Source organism: Calidris pugnax, unplaced genomic scaffold, assembly GCF_001431845.1.
Source record: "Calidris pugnax isolate Ruff unplaced genomic scaffold, ASM143184v1 scaffold141, whole genome shotgun sequence".
Lineage (NCBI taxonomy): Eukaryota > Metazoa > Chordata > Aves > Charadriiformes > Scolopacidae > Calidris > Calidris pugnax.
Window position 1 is genome coordinate 1,793,544 of NW_015090902.1, and position 6,269 is coordinate 1,799,812.

Genomic DNA, 6,269 nt, shown 5'->3' on the forward strand with positions numbered 1-6,269 from the left:
AAGGCACAAGTTCTTTAAGCTCTTGTCTCAGCTTCTAGCCTTTTGTGAGTTCCTCTAATGAACTGTAGCAAGGAAAGAATGATGCTATTCCCTTAGTGTTGTTCATTAATACTATAAACTAAGTTGTCATTTGGGACTAACATGCTCTTCTATTCTCCATGTTGCTCTTTCATTGTTCAGCTCTGCAGTGATAGTAGCTGTAATTGCAAAGATGCTTTTTAACCCTTTCAGTAACTTATGACAGAGTGTTCTTCGGTGAGATTACCTGTCAGTCACACCAGCAGTCATACAGCTTGTTGACAAGGACCTCCGGAACCTAATAAAAATGCATGAAACCCTCCATGTTGTTATGGGGACTCACTCAACCTTTTTGCAATTCATTTTTCCTCATTATAAAACAAAGTCTGAAGGATAACAGGGTCAGAAAATAAAATGTTTCTTGATGAAAATAGGTTGGCAGGAAATGCTGGAGGATCTTTCCTTTGCTGTTTTGAATTACTTAGAGTAGCTTCAGATACTTCTCAGGTGCATTTTGGTGATACCATTGACAGTGGATTACAAAACTGTCATAAGAAATCCTCAACAATTAAAAGGAAATTGGGACTTGTCATTACAGCCTTGCATCAGTTCTGAACTTTTTTTTCCAGAGAATTTGTCTTGGCCTTCATATGATGACAATGAGTAGCTTATGACTCAACATTTTTCTCTTGCTATTTATCCAAATATCAATTGGAAGACAGAATAATTTCACAATTTTTAATATGTCTTCACTGATGTTTGTAATGCATTTATACCAGAGACAGAGTGTGACTCTGACATGTGGGTCCACGCAGGGAGTCATCCAGTTACCTACCCCTTATGTCCGGAACCTCCCTGAATGACATTTCAGATGCAACTAATAACATAATATGCATTACTTTTCATTCTGATTACTATCAAATAAAGTTATGTGAATTTTTAGAACTGATAATAGAAGTTGTCAATCATATCTAGCATTCAGCTTTAGTTTTAATGAAAATTGACATCCAAAATTGACATTTATTTGGGGCTATTCATGCTGACATTTATTGCTAATGATAATTTATATTGGTTATCATACTACATAGAATCATAGAACAGTAAGAGTTGGAAGGCATCTTAAAGATCATCGAGTTCTAATCCCCTCTCTGCCATAGGCAGGGACATCTCCCACTAGACCAGGTTGCTCAGAGCCCCATCCAGCCTGGCCTTGAACACCTTCAGGGATGGGGCAGCCACAACTTCCCTGGGCAACCTGGACCAGTGCTTCATAGTGAAAAATTTCTTCCTAATATCTAATCTAAATCTACCCTCCTTCCATTTAAAATGATTACCCCTCGTCCTATCACTTCACTCCGTGATAAAGAGACCCTCCCCATCTCTACTGTAGGCCCCCTTTAGGTATTGAAAGGCCACAATGAGATCTCCGCAGAACCTTCTTTTCTCCAGGCTGAACAACCCCAGCTGTCTCAGCCTATCCTCATAGCAGAGGTTCTCCAGCCTTCTGATCATATTCGTGGCTCCTCCTGGACTTGTTCCAACAAGTCCATGTCCTTCTGTGCTGAGGACTCCAAAGCTGGATGGAATACTCCAGGTGGAGTCTTACCAGAGTGGAGTAGAAGGACAGGATCAACCTCAACTCACTGGCCACACTTCTTTTGATGCAGTCTAAGATGTGGTTGGCTTTCTGGGCTGCCAGCACGCATTCCCAGCTCATGTTGAGCTTCTCATCAACCAACACGCCCAAGTCGTTCTCCTCAGGACTGCTCTCAATCTGTTTTATGTCCAACCTGTGTTTATGCTTAGGATTGCCATGATCCAGGTGCAGGACTTTGCACTTCGCCTTCTTGAACTTCATGAGGTTTGCACAGGCCCACCTCTCAAGCCTGTCCAGGTCCTTCTGAATGGCACCCCTTCCCTCCAGTGCGTCGACCACGCCACACAGCTTGGTGTCACTGGCAAACTTGCTGAGGGTGCACTCTATCCCACTCTCCATGTCTCTGACAAATGTTGAACAGCACTGCTCCCAGTGCCGACCCCTGAGGAACACCACTCATCACTGGCCGCCACTTGGACACTGAGTCATTGACCACAACCCTTTGAGTGCGGCCAGCCAGCTCCTTAGCCATCGAGTGGTCCATCCATCAAATCCATGACTTTCCAATTCTGAGACCAGGATGTCATGCAGGACAGTGTCGAACGCTTTGCATAAGTCCAGGTAGATGACGTCTGTTGCTCTGCCCTTGTCCACCAAGTCTGTGGCAGTATCATAGAGTGCCACCAAATTGGTCAGGCACGATTTGCCCTTGGTGAAGCCATGTTGGCTGTCTCCAGTCACCTCCTTATTTTCCATGTGCCTTAGCAGACATTCCAGGAAGATCTGCTCCATGATCTTGCCAGGCACAGAGGGGAGACTGACCGGCCTCTAGTTCCCTGGGTCTCCTTTTTTCCCTTTTCTGAATGTGGAGGTTATGTTCCCCTGTTTCCAGTCAGCGGGAACTTTGCCAGATTGCCACAATTTCTCCAATAGGATGGAAAGCGGCGTAGCAATTTCATCCGCCAGCTTCCTCAGGACCCGTGGATGGATTTCGTCAGGTCCTATGGACTTATGCACCTTCAGGTTCCTTAAGAGGTCTCAAATCTTATCTCTTACTGTTGGTAGTTCTTCATTCTCAGAGCCCCTGTTTTTATCTGCCCTGACTTGGGCAGTGTAGGTAGAGCCCTTGCCGGTGAAGACTGAGGCAAAAAAGAGCTTCAAAAGCTCAGGCTCATCCATATCCTGGGTGGCCAGGTCTGCCGTTTCCTTCTGGAGAGGGCCCACAACTACCCTAGTCCTTCTTTTATCCCTGACATATCCAGACACGTTTTTCTTCTTGTTTTGGATGTCCCTGGCTAGATTTACTTCTGCCTGGGCTTTCAATTGCCTGATCTGGTTCCTGGTCACTCGGACAGTTTCTCTATATTCTGCCCATTCTACCCATCCCTGCTTCCAGCCTCTACAGGCCTCCTTTCTGGTTCTGAGCTTGTCCAGCAGTTCCTTGTTCATCCACGCAGGTCTGCTGGCTATTTTGCCAGCATTCACCCCCAAAATCCACAGGACCAACACTTCCCACCTTTTTTTCTCATTTCACTGACAATTTTAAGCTCAATAATTCAAAGAGGACTGTGGTTAAGACCATTTCCAGCAGGAGATTGGGGGGGGGGCCCAGGGAGCCCCAACCGTGGCCATCACTCCTGTCTCTCTTCCAGGCTCAGCCACCCTGGTTCCACTGCCCGGGCAGAAGCAGCCCTTCCACGCAGCCTGGGCACCCGCCGTGGGGGCAGCCCCATGGGCCCCCCAGGCCCCACCAGAGTGCCACCAAATTGGTCAGGCACGATTTGCCCTTGGTGAAGCCATGTTGGCTGTCTCCAGTCACCTCCTTATTTTCCATGTGCCTTAGCAGACATTCCAGGAAGATCTGCTCCATGATCTTGCCAGGCACAGAGGGGAGACTGACCGGCCTCTAGTTCCCTGGCTTTGGTTGCCCTTCTCTGGAGGCATTCAGGGACCTTGCTGTCCTTCTCCAACAGTGAAGTTACTCCCTCCCAGTAGAGAATCCGGCACTTTTACTGGTTCAACTTCACGCTCCTGCTGATTGCCCAGTGCTCCAACCTCTCAAGAGCCTTCTGCAAGGCCTCCTGTCCCTCACGAGGGTCAAAAGAACCTGCCAGTTTGGCAGTATCAGCTCATTAATGGGGCATTCACCCCGAAAATGCATGGTACCAACTCTTCCCACCTTTTATTCTCATTCCACTGATAATTTTAAGCTCAACCATTTCATGAGGACTGAGGCCAAGACCATCTCCAGCAGGAGATGGGGGGGGGCCCAGGGAGCCCCAACATTCCATCCCTGGTGACCAAAGAGTCCTTAGCAGCAGAGAGACCCAGGGGACCGACGATGGCGCTGCCACCACAGTGGCTCCCACCCAAAGGACCCTGGGACCCTGCAGCACCCCAGATCCTTCACACTCTTGTGCTCCCCCAAACATTCTACCCCCAAGGCAGGCACCGACCCCGACCCACAGCCCGGGGTTGCTCTTGGGGCTAAGGGTGCAGGAGGTGACCATGGCCATCACTCCTGTCTCTCTTCCAGGCTCAGCCACCCTGGTTCCACTGCCTGGGCAGGAACAGCCCTTCCACGCAGCCTGGGCACCCGCCGTGGGGGCAGCCCCATGGGCCCCCCAGGCCCCACCACCAGGTATGGTCCCCCTCTCCTCTCTGCCACCTTCAGTCCCCGAGGACCCTGCTCACCTTCACCATCCCACCCCTCCTCTCCCTGCTCACCTTCACCATCCCACCTCCCCTGTTCCCCCCAGCAGTTTTGTCCACAGTGGGGGCCCAGAGCCGGGACGGGGCCACGGGGGCCGCCTCGGCGGGTGCCCTGGAGGCTGCCCCCGGCCCAGCACGGCTCCCTTTCCCCCCACAGGGCTGCAGAGGGCCCCCTGCGGCTGCTGCTTCCAGCCCTGCTTCTTCCACCTCCCCTGGACCCTCAGCAACCAGCCTCCACCGGCCACCCCCACGCTCGCCCACGGCGCCGCTGCTCCCCCGGGCCCTGCCCTCTGGGGCCTCGGGGGCTCTGAGACCCTCCCGGCCTGGGCAGCCCCCGCCAGCCTCCAGGGACAACCCACACAGCCCCCGCTGACACAGCGCCCAGCCTACGGCCACCAGGGCAGAGCGCTGGCCGCAGCCCCCCAGCTCCTGCTGACCTCCGTCCCCGGCCTCCAGCACCTCCAGGGACCCTCCGCATGGGCCAACACCTCCAGCACGGCCACCCCCACGGAGATACGCCCACGCACCCACAGCCCCCCACGCAGCCACATGCCCCCCACACCCTCTGCTGCTCCTGGGCACCCAGGCAGCACCAGGGAAGTCACCCAGGAGATGCTTCTCCACGAGGCCCTCAGCCTCTTGGGTTCGGACACGCTGGGCACCGGCCAGGACAGCACCAGCACCGTCCCCAGGCCTGGGGACCCTGGGGACACCAGCACCAACACAGCCAGGAGAGTGGTGACCCCAGCTCCCACAGCACTGGAAACCTCCACCCCAGGCCAGGAGAAGATCAAAGAACTCTCTCCAGCCACCAACAGCTCCAGCACGGCCGTCCCCGCAGACACACCCTCGGAGAGCAACATCCCCACATCCACGGACATCTCCTCAGACACCAGCACGTCCTGGGACAGTGTCACCTCCCTGGAGGGCAAGGTCCCCACCAGCCCCTCTGCTGTCCCCCACAGCCAAGCCCCCGGGGACCTTGCAGAGGCTGAGGAGGTGCTCCTGGATGAAGACACGAGGCTCTTTGACAGCTGCGGGGAGGTGGCAGGGGTCTCCCAGGCCAGTCCTGGCACCAGCCCCAGGCCTGGGGACCCTGGGGACACTGGGGCACCCGTCCCCCGCTGCAATTTCCACTCCCTCATGCCACCCAAAGATCTATGGAGAATGAGGCATGGCCTGGAGGAGGTGAGGGAGGCCGTGCGCTCCCTGGACAAACTCCTCCAGGAGATGAAGTCCCAGGAGCTCTGGGGGGATGTGGAGAGAGCGTCATCCCCAGTGTCCCAGGAGCCCTGGGGTGACTTGGGGACAGAGACGTCCCTGGAGGGCCAGGAGTCGGGGGCAGATGTGGCTACAGAAGCGTCATCAGAGTCCCAGGAGACCTGGCAGGATGTGGGGACTGAGACGTGTTCTGAGTCCCAAGGGGCCTGGGGAGATGCGGGGACAGAGAAGTCATCAGAGTCCCTGGAGTCCTGGGGGGGTGTGGAGAGAGAGTCATCACCAGCGTCCCAGGAGCTGTGGGGGGATTTTGGGACTGAGATGTCACCTGAGTCCCGGGGGGCCTGGGGGGATGTGGGGACTGACATTTCATCCGAGTCCTGGGGGGCCTGGAGGGAGTTGGGGATAGAGGCTCCTGAAGAGACCCAGCAGCCCTGGGGGGACCCTGGGAGGGAGCCATCACCAAAGTCCCCAGAGCCCTGGGGGCACTTTGGGACTGAGACACCACCCGAGTCCCAGGGGACCTGGGGGGACGTGGGGACGGAGCTGCCCCCGGCCCAGCCCGCCCGGGGGGAGAGGCGGGGGACGAAGCGGGGGACCAGCCCCCCGTCGACACCACCCAGCAAGCGCAGGGCTCTGTCAGGGGGTGCGGGGGCGCAGGGGGGGCCGAGTCCCAGCACAGGGAGGAGACAGAGATGAGGGAGGGGGGTGGGGGTTGTGTGTG